Genomic DNA, 10,940 nt, shown 5'->3' on the forward strand with positions numbered 1-10,940 from the left:
TCCTTGGTTACAAAACTTCTGTTCATCTCATCTTCAGTTAGTTATTCAGGCTAATTGTTCTGCAGTTTAGTTGTAATTCCAGGTTACAACTGGAGGAGGTGGGTGTACCTTTACATACTCTGCCACCATCTTCTCTAATTCCATTTCTTCTTCTATCAGTTATGTTGTTATACATTTTGAAAATATTTGTTTTGGTCAGACTTTGCAAATCTTTGACATAAAGTCATTCTAGTGTTCTCTAATGATTCAAAAATCTTCCTGCTACCAACTGTGGTATACCCTTCTTTATTCCCAAAATTAATTATTTGTATTTTTTTTTCTCTTTATCAGATTTACTGGAAAGTTGCTCAGTTTTTAGTTTTATTCTAAGAATTAGCTTTTTATTTTGTTGATTATTTCTGTTGTTTCTTTATCTTTTATTAGTATCTGCTCCTATATTTAGGATTTTCTTACTTTTACTTTCTTTGGGTTTACTATGCTGTTCTTTTTCTATTCTTGACTTAGACATCTAGCTCATTGTAATTCTCATTGCTATTTAGTAGCTGCATTTGCAGTAATATATTTCCCTCTCAGTGTAATTTGGAGGCATTCCACAAGGGTTGATATAAAGTACTTTGTTATTTACTGTCAAATATATTGCAATTTCATTGTGATTTACATTTAAATTATGAATTTAAAAGTTGTTGAGATTTCTCTTGTGACCCAGTATGTGGCCTAGTTTTGATTTTCACATCTACATGAAAATAATGGAGTTTCTCTGTTTGTTTCCTTGGTTTTTACCCTACTTTCCTATGATTCTTATTAAGTATGGATGTTGACATTTTTATTTCTTTGCTGTATATCTTTTAACTTGTTTTTCATATGCTTTCACCTCTATACTCCTTCTTGGTGATTTCAGGGAGAGTTCCTCAACCTGATTTTCCAGCTGATTAACTTGATTTTTGTAAACATTTTACTCTTGCACCAGCCTGTTACTTAATTCAGTTATTATATATTGGAGACCAAGAATCTTCAACTAGTTCTTTATAACTGCTTGTTTCTGCTTTACAATTAGACAATCAGTATCTCTATCTCTCTAATGATATTTATTATGCTTAATTCTAACTTTTGCTCTATGTGGTCTATTACTTTTTCCTTTCATATATAGTGGTTGTGCTCTTCAGATATCTCATTATTTTTTCTATGAGATCACATTTCTCTGGGATTATCTGCTACTATCAACAGTAATGTCTCTCTAGGAAAATAGGCCACATTCCAAGCCTTAACTTTTGCCCTTGGTATTGAGTTAACAGAGATTCTTACAAGGGTTATTCAGTGCTAACCCTGTTTTAGTCTGTCCTCACCAACTTCCCATTCAGTGCCTCACATACATAATGCAACACTCACTTTAAGTGACTTTCTTTACCTCCACACAAGCATGCCTTTTCTCAAGAGCTGCAGTCCTCTTGGGATCTAATCGTCTAAACCAGAGGTACTCAACCAAAGGTGGTATTTGGAAATGTGTGAGGGAAATTTTGGGGTTGCTATAAAGATGCTGGGTTACTACACTCTTTATGGACAAGGGGCTGCGGATAGTAAACACACTATAATGTACAGAAAAATCTCACACAAGGAACTACTGTCCCAAACAAAATGACAGTAGTGCACCTATAGGTAGAAATGGGAGAGAATTTAAAGTTTAGGACTAGTTCATTTATTTGTACATGTAAGTTTCTCCTCTCTACCCTCGGGGTTCTCTAGTGGTCTATCCATTGATGTGAGGGGGTATTAAAATACCCACCTGTTAATTATATTACTGTGAATTTCTCCATTTATGTCCATTAATATTTCCTTTATTTTTTATGTTCTCTTATGTTGGGTGCATAAATATTTTACAATTGTTGCATCCCCTTCTTGGATTGACTCTTTATTATTATGTAATGTCCTTCTTTGTCTTTTTTTTATAGTCTTTGTTTTAAAGCCTATTTTGTCTGATATGAATATTGCTACCCTAGCTTTCTTTTCGTTTCTATTTGCATGGAATATCTTTTTCCATCCCTTTATTTTCAATCTGTATGTGTTTTCCAATTTGAAATGAATCTCTTAGAAGCAGCATATAGATGAGTCATATTTTTAATCCATTCAGCCACCCTATGTCTTTTCATTGCAGCGTTTAATCCATTTACATTTAAAGTAATTAATGATAAGTATGTACTTATTGCCATTTGTTCATTGCCTTTTGGTTGTTTCTGTAGTTCTCTCTTCCTTTCTTCTCCTGATCTCTTCCCTTATGGTTTGCTGGTTTTCTTTAATGTTTTGTTTGGGTTCCTTTCTATTCTGTGTGTATCTTTTACAGGTTTTTGGTTTATGGTTACCATGAGGTTTATGTATATCATTCTATATCCATAGCAGTGTATTTTAAGCTGATAGGCATTTAAGTTCAAATATACCCTAAAAGGACTACATTTTTACACCTTGTCCATGCTTAACATTTTTGATGTCATAATTTAGATTTTTTTTTTTGTTTTGTGTATCTCCTAACTACTCATTGTACTTTGAGTTGAGTTTGGTACTTTTATCTTTTGACCTTTGTAGTAGCTTTTTAAATGTCCAATTCACGGTATTTATTAAATATCTGGCTTGCCTGTGAAATTTTTTCTTTTCTCATATTTTGTTATTTCTAGTTATGGTCTTTACTTTTCTGCTTAAAGAAGACCTTTAACGTTTCCTAACAAGCTAATTTAATGGTAATGAACTCCTGTAGTTTTTGCTTGTCTGGGAAACTCTTTATCTCCCCTTCAATTTTGAATAATTACTTTGCTGGGTGAATTATTCTAGGTTGTTGGTTCCTACTTTAAAGATGTCCTACCACTCCCTTTTGGCCTATAAAGTTGCTGCTGAGAAATCAACTGATAGCCTTACAGGGTTTCCTTTGTATGTAACTAGCTCATTGTTTTACTCTTGCTGCCTTCAAAATTGTCTCTTTAACTTGTGACATTTTAATTATAATATGTCTTGGTGTAGGTTTGTTTGGGTTCATCTTGTTTGGAGCTCTCTGTTTTTCCTAGACCTTGATGTCTGTTTCTTTTTCGAGGTTATTTCTTCAAATAAAGTTTCTGTTCCTTTCTCCTTTCTTCTCCTTCTAGGGTGCCTATATTGTGAATGCTTGATGTTGTCCCTTCAACTATTGTCAGTTTTTATTCATTATTTTCTTTTTGTTGTCTGAATAGTTTGTTTCCACTAGTCTGTCTTCTAGATCACTGATCCATTCTTCTGTATTAGCAAATTTGTTATTGACTCCTTTTAATGTATTTTTCATTTTAATTATTGTATTCTTTAGCTCTACTTGGTTCTTAATTATACTTTTTAACTCTTTGTTGAAGTTTTTTCCCTAAGTTCCTCTACCCACTTCCCAAGTTTGCTGAGTATTCTTATAATCTTTTTTTTTTTTTTTTAATTCTTTATCAGGCAAACTACTTATCTCCATTTTCTTAGGGTTTTGTTTTTTCTGGAGATTTTCTTGTTCCTTTGAGAGATATTCTCCTGTCTTTCCATTCTGTTTTACTTTTCATGTTTGTTTATATGAATTAGACAAAATAGCTATATCTCCTTGTCTTGAAAAAGCAGCCTTGTGTACAAGTGACCTCTGTGTGCCAGGTGGTTTTGTCTTATGTGCTGGGTGGCTTGGGCAGGCCAGTTCGAGCTGAGTAGGTGCCTATGGTTTCTTGGGCACTAGTCCACTGAGCAGGAGCAGCTCTGAGCAGTGAGGCCAGGTGCTTGTAGTAATGATCCATGGATCCTCTTTGCTCCCTTTATTCAGAGCCAATAGGGGCTCACATGATGTGTCCTGGGAACACTCTGTGGTGAACCTGTAGATAGACCAGAGCACCTGGGTTGAGCTCCCACCTGTCCTTTCAAGGTCAAGGAGGACATAAACCATGTTGATCACCAGCACTTCCAACCCTGAAGAATTCTTCCAGTCCCCAGAGAGCTCTGCTGGCTCCCCAGCCTTCTCTATACAGTCTTTCTCTCATTTGTTATACAGAAAGTAGTCTTGTGTAGAAGTGACCTTTGTGTAGGCTGTGTATGCTGGGTTGTTTGGGTAGGCCAGTTGGAACTGGGTGAGTGCTTATGGTGCCTGGGGCACTGCTTGCTGGGCTAAACTGGCTCCAGGCAAGGTTGATCCTACTTGCTTGCCTTGTTCAGAGCCAAAATGGGCTCCTGGCAGTGTGATTGGAAACACACTGTGGTAACCTGGAAGACAGGCAAAAGCACCTGAACAGAACTCCCGCCTGCCCTATCGAGGTGGAGGGGGGCATAAACAAGGGCACTCACCAGCACCTCTGATCTCAGAGTCATCACAGCTCCCAGAAAGCTCCCACAGTTTCTCAGCCTCCTCTATGTGATCTCTTTCTCTCATCTGTTGTTCAGAAGCTGTTCATTCAGCCCTCTGTTGTCTCTCAGGAGTAACTGATTTATATATAGGTGTATATTTCAGTGTGCACATGAGAGGGGTTGAGTCCATCATTCTCCTATGCAACTATCATCTTGGACCCTGTTTCCTGATCTTTGGGTCCACATGCAGATTAATTTCTGTATTTGTTTCTTTAAGGTCAATAGTGGGTGTAGAGATTATGGAAAACTTTAACACCACTAATGTCATCAAATGCAATAGTAAGTTCTCCCTATGTTTGATAGGTTGTACTTTGTACTAGGCTCATTTAAAGGGTTTCTACTTTCTGCTGGACCTGTTCACTAATACAACTCTTATTGGTACTCTGTTCATTGGGTTTGTGTATGGTAGGCCAAGACCCCAGATACCTAAGTGAATAAATGATTGAAATCACTAGGATATCATAAACCTGTTTTAGTAGCTGTAACTCCCATCATCAATCTACTTATCAGGCAAAGATTACCTGCCTGTTTAACACAATAACTTTCAGATGTCAAAGCTCTCTCCTAATGTACACTGAAGTTTTTACCTCCCCACACCATCACCATCAGCACCAACCACATCACAAGAATCACCATGTAGAGGTTTCCAACCTGCTGTCTAGGAGCCATTTCATTACAATTTCCCTTTCTTGGTCTTTGTCACTTCTCCAAAGGTGAGGTGACATTTTACATACAAAGTAGCACTTCCATATTTACATTTCTTAATTTTTCTTCAGTATGTTTGTCTCCAAACATCCTAGGAAATCCTTATATAAAATGATTTAAGGCAGAAGCTTTTGTATCCCTGCAAGTTCAGCATTAACAGCCTTCTAATCACTAATAAACTTATTCACACTGAAGTGTAAATATGTACCTAGAGGTAGAAAATGGCATTTTCACCCAGGATACACAAGTACACTCATACCAGATGTTACACTCCTTCCTTTGGTTGGTGTATAATCACTGCATCAGGCTTGCCAAGGGCTCCTCAGCATCCTAGACAATTCAGCCCCTCAGACCCCAGGCTCTCCACAGTGACTAATAGGTTAATGTCTGGCTCTTCTTGGACCTCTAGGACTATGCTCCAGCCTACAGCCATAGCCACGTGGATTGTCCAGGTCCCCAAACAAACTAATTATTCATTTTCTTATATCGTTTTGCATTTAACTCACAAGATTTACAGTTTGATGGTGGCAGTTAAGACAATGTGATAGACTATGACAACCATGGGAATAAAGTGGATTAAATGACATAATAATTGAGCTTCATTACTAAGCAAGAATTGATTACTTTACCTTCATAAGAAGGCAAACAAATACTTAAATGTTACCCAGAAGGCCTTTTTCTTGGAGAAAACATTTTCTCTATAATGAACATTAATGTGCATCATTTAGAAAATTCATATCAGAGAAAAACTTTACTGAAAGATAACTCATTAAGAGGATGGTGCTTCAATAAGGCCATTCCACCACCCTCATGCCCTATTAAGAGAATACTTAGAAAGACAGTGGGTCCTTAATAAATACTGATGGATAATATGATATTCTAGAAGGTCCCATCCTACTGATTCTCTGGCAAGATAAACAATTCCAATGAAGAAGAAATGCAAGTTTGGAATGGCATCCACAGTCCCCCCCTTGGACATGTCTGGAAAGATACATGGAATCCTGTCTCCTGCAGTTTGGCTCCAGTTGAAATGAAAGAATGCCTGCGAGGAGAATTCATGTATCTAACGGGTGCATGCACAATCTGCCAGTGGAATGAATACCTCAGAGGCAGTATTAACAGCATGCCTCGGTCTAAGCCATTGCTCATCTCCCTTTCAGAAACCTCTTTTTCATTTTAAGGAGAAAAAGAAATATGGGAAATGCCTCTTTTTGTGTGTGTCTCTTAATCATAACACAACAAAACTTTTCTTAAGACATTGTTATCTTTCCTTTAAAAGAACACACTTATCTGACTGAAGGGAGCCAGTGTCGGACAGTTTGTTTCATCCCTGTCTCTGCAGAACTCACACAAAAGTATTCACCCAGTGTGCTCAGAAAATCGTGGACAGAGCTGAAGATGAGATATTGTATTGTCCACCTTCTACAGTTGGCATCATGATTAAGAGTGTGGAATCTACATCCAGACGGTCTGGAATCAAAATCTGGCTTCTCATGTCCAATTGGGGTGGCCTTCAGCAAGTTACGTAACCACTGTGCCCCTCAGTTTCTTAATCTGTAAAATGGAGATGAAAATAGTACCCTCCTGGTAAAAGGAGGCAATGTATTCAGTGCATTTAGAATACTTCTTGCTCTATGGTAAGTTCTCTCTGACATAAGCTACTATCACTGTTATGAAAGGACACACACCAGGAAAAAGGCAACGGCTTTGCATCAGGTAGGTGCAATGGGGAAAAGCATGGGCTTTGGAGTGTAGCAGACCCAGGCTGTGCCACTTAGGAGCCATGGCCTTGGTCATGTTACTTATTTTCTATGTCTCATTTTCTTCACCAGCCCACCCGGAGTAACAATGATATCTAGTGGCTGTTATGAAAATGATTAAATGAAATGAAGTAACACATTGCAAGGCACAAGGACACACAGAAAATGCCCAGTAAGTGACAGCTTTTGCAGTTGTTGTCCTTAGTTAATGTCAGAATTGGGGCTAGAATCCAGTTGCTAGAATCCTAGTCCAATTGTTCTTTTTACTAAATCAAGGATGTACTAATCATAACTCGGAATCCCCTAATACATCTTAGCACTTGTACCAGGAAAACTGTCACTGCCTGGGCCCTGGCTCTTATCAGTGCAGCTGGCATGGCTCCACCCTGGCCCTCTTGACATGATACCACATTTGTGTACTCAAATCTTCCCAATAAGCTGATCTTCCCAATAAAAATGGAAAGCAGTAGGGCCTCGGCTCCAAGCTATAAGTAAAATTCCCAACAGATGGGAGATGTGCCCTCTGGTAAATGATTGACTTTTCAGGACCTCAGTTTTCTCATCTATAAAATTAGGGGTCTGGTCCGGCTGGTGTGGCTCGGTGGTTGAGGATCGACCTATGAACCAGGAGATCTTGGTTCAATTCTCGGTAGGGGCACATGTCCAGGTTGCAGGCTCAATCCCCAGTAGGGCGCGTGCAGGAGGCATCTAATTAATGACTCTCATCACTGCTGTTTCTATCTCTCTCCCTTTCCTTTCCTCTCTCTGAAATCAATAAAAACATACCAAAAAAAAGGCGTCTGGTAATAACCATTAGCATCATGTTCCTTAACAGTGGGTCTCTAAGGTTATAGAAAGTACTAAGTTACTAAGTTAACTTACCTTCTGACTAATCTTTTACATTGTGGTAGCAAAACATCTGTTGCACATTTTATTAAAAGTTAAATTCTATTCCTCCTTAGTGTGCTTTGGAAAAGGAAATTGAAATGAGATGGAAGCAGAATAAAAAATATAATTCTGCCATTTTCCTCCCACCAGTCCTCCAGCATCTCCATTTTCAAACCTCACTGGATTAAGACTTTAAATGTAGCCCTTTACTCCATAAGACAGTACATGCTACAAAGCAATAAAAATTCTTTTATACACATTTTCCTCAGAAGTTCTAACTACAAAGCAGCTGGCCCTGGTAGTCTGATAAGGGTCTAATTAACAATGGACAAATGAAAGGACTTTGTTTTAGTCCGTTCATATTATCCTCCTACTTTCAGAAGTTTTAAGATTGGGTAGAATACTTTCATAAGAATTGGGAGCACCTTCAAATTTAAATGCAAATTCTGTCACTTACTAGCTGTGTAATATTGAGCAGGTCATTTTATCTCTTGATTTTCTTTTCTATAACATGGCAATTAAGTGGGGGGGGGGGGAGGGAGAGAACGCACATGCTTTGAGGTGAATGAATATATCAGTCCCAATATATGCTTTGTAAACTGGCAAGTCCTTCCCAAAGGATTATTAAAACTATTATTATAGATGATGTACTCAGTACCATTCCATGCATATGTGAAGGAAACACAGAAGTAGAGAACATAGTTCCAGTCTTTAAGAATTTTGCAGAGTATTTGGAAAAATGGGTTTACTTGTTTTTTAAAATGTAAAGACATAAATTAGTACCTTCTCTATCTTCAAAGGAGTTTAGTCTACAGTTAACAAAATCTACAAAAATAATACCTACAGAACTGCCATAGCACCCTCCAATACGCACCGTCCCCAGGCTACTCAGTTCTTCATGGTTTTACAAGGAGACATATATAATTTCTTATTTGTTTAACTCTTTTGGTTGTTCAAATGCTTTTCAAAACTATTCCTTCACTTACTCAATTAAAGCACCAAATCTTTCCTTCCGTCTTTATGATCTTCATCACTTCATTCTCCTTTCATTTGGGAGTTACTTGTTTGTCACCAGCCCTGAAGTGAGTGGATCTGCATGAATCTGGAAAAGTTCAACACCACCTTGCTGTGAACTTTGTTAAGAATATCACCATCCAGTGGCAAAAACATGGTTATCCCTCGATTAGATACTGACCTATTCCATCAAAGAGATTGAGCACATTGCCCAGGTAACCGACAGAAGTGGAGAAAGAAATAATATTACCATTGTTATTTCTCTGGGCCAGCATTTCAGACCCATTTCCATTGATGTTTTTACCTGAAGGGCTCTCGATGTGTGTGAACCTGCTCAGCATCTTCTTCTGAGAATTCCAGACACTGCGGTTATCATCAAAGCAGAAAACATCAAGGAGATGCAGTGACATGGAGAGATTTGGTGATTTTCATGGTTACATTCAATATCTTGCCATAAAGAACACGTTCCAGGATCTCAATGTGGATATCGTTGATGCCTGGAATGTAACAATTGGATATGGCACAAATCATGTCCACCTGCCTCACTCTGTAGTAAGAAATTAAATTAATATATTGTTAAACTGTATTTGCTAAATAATACATACCTCTGAAATTCATGCACTTAATTAAAAACATGCCAGGTTCTGTGTTTAGCTCTGAATTCCCCGTTAACATGAGATCATTTGCACTACAGCTGATCCATAAACCACCAATTCAACCAAATTAGTTACTTCTTTATTTTTAATTTATCTTTATTGTTGAGAGTATTAAAAATGTCCCCTTTCCCCCCATTGATCCCTTCTACCCTGTACCCCTGGCCAGGCCTTCACCACACTATTGTCTGTGTCCATGGGTCATGCATATATGCATATAAGTTCTTAGGTTAATCTCTCTCCACCAACCCACCCACCCCTACCTTCCCTCTGAGATCCATCTGTATATTACATGCTTCTGTGTCTCTGGATCTATTTTGTTCATCAGTTTATTTTGTTCCTTAGATTTCACATATGAGTAAGATCATGTAATACTTGGCTTTCTCTGACTGGATTATCCCACTTAGCATAATACTCTCCAGGTCCCCACCATGCTTTATCAAAGGGTAAGAGATTCTCCACTTTTACAGCTGCATAGTATTCCATGGTGTAAATGTCTGAGAAGATGTTTGATCTGATTACAATCTTCTTGACCTTGTAGAGACTTGTTTCATGTCCTAACATGTGGCCTATCTTTGAGAATGTCCCATGTGCACTTGAGGAGAATGCCTATTCTGCAGCTTTGGAGTGGAATGTTCTGTAAATGTCAATTAAATCCATCTGACCTAGTGTGTCATTTAGAGTCACTGTTTCCTTGTTGATTTTTTGTCTGGAAGATCTATCAAGTAAAGTCAGTGGGGTGTTACAAAGCCCTACTGTGACTGTATTGTTGTCAATCTCTCCGTTAAACTCCTACAGAAGTTCTTTGCTATTTTGTTGTTGTTGTTTTTCACCATGTATGGGTCTCGTGCAGACAGCATATATTTAGGTCATGTTTTCTTTTCCATTCAGCTAACCTATGTCCTTTGATTGGAACACTTAATCCACTTATATATTTAAGGTTATTATTGATTGGTATTTATATATTGCCATTATATTTCTTTAGGCTTATGTTTCTCATTCTCTCTGCTTCAACTTCTTATTACAACAGTCCCTTTAACACTTCCTGCAATGCTAGTTTGGTGGTAATAAATTCCTTTAGCCTCTTTCTGTCTGGGAAGCTCTTTATTTCACCATCTATCTTGAATGATAGCCTTGCTGGATAGAGTAGTCTTGGTTTCAGATCCTTGTTTTGCGTTACCTTGAATACTTCATGCCATTCCCTTCTGGCCTGTAGAGTTTCTGATGAGAAATCAGCTGACAGCCTTATGGGAGCTCCTTTGTAGGTAACAAATAGCTTTTCTCTTGCTGCCTTTATGAGTCTCTGTCTTGAATTTTTGGCATTTTAATTATGATGTGTCTGGGTGTGGGCCTCTTTGGGTTCGTCTTGTTTGGGACTCTCTGCACCTCCTGAACTTGCGTGACTTTTTCTTTGACCACGTTAGGGAAGTTTTCTGCCATTATTTCTTCAAACAGGTTCTATAATCCTTGCTTACTTTCATTATCTTCTGGCACTCCTATGATGCAGATATGGTTACATTTCATGTTGTCCCACAGCTCCCTTAAA

At 38.0% G+C, this 10,940-nt stretch overlaps 1 pseudogene across 1 annotated transcript; it reads left to right on the plus strand.

Moving 5' to 3' along the window:
• Nucleotides 1-6,005: 6,005 nt before the first annotated feature.
• Nucleotides 6,006-9,305, plus strand: LOC308564924 (NXPE family member 4-like; annotated as a pseudogene). Its single transcript has 2 exons — nt 6,006-6,191; nt 8,815-9,305. The product of its transcript is annotated as an NXPE family member 4-like (transcript).
• The last annotated feature ends 1,635 nt before the right edge of the window (nt 9,306-10,940 follow it).

Source organism: Miniopterus schreibersii (genome assembly GCF_964146895.1).
Source record: "Miniopterus schreibersii genome assembly, chromosome: 12".
Taxonomy (NCBI): Eukaryota; Metazoa; Chordata; class Mammalia; order Chiroptera; family Miniopteridae; genus Miniopterus; species Miniopterus schreibersii.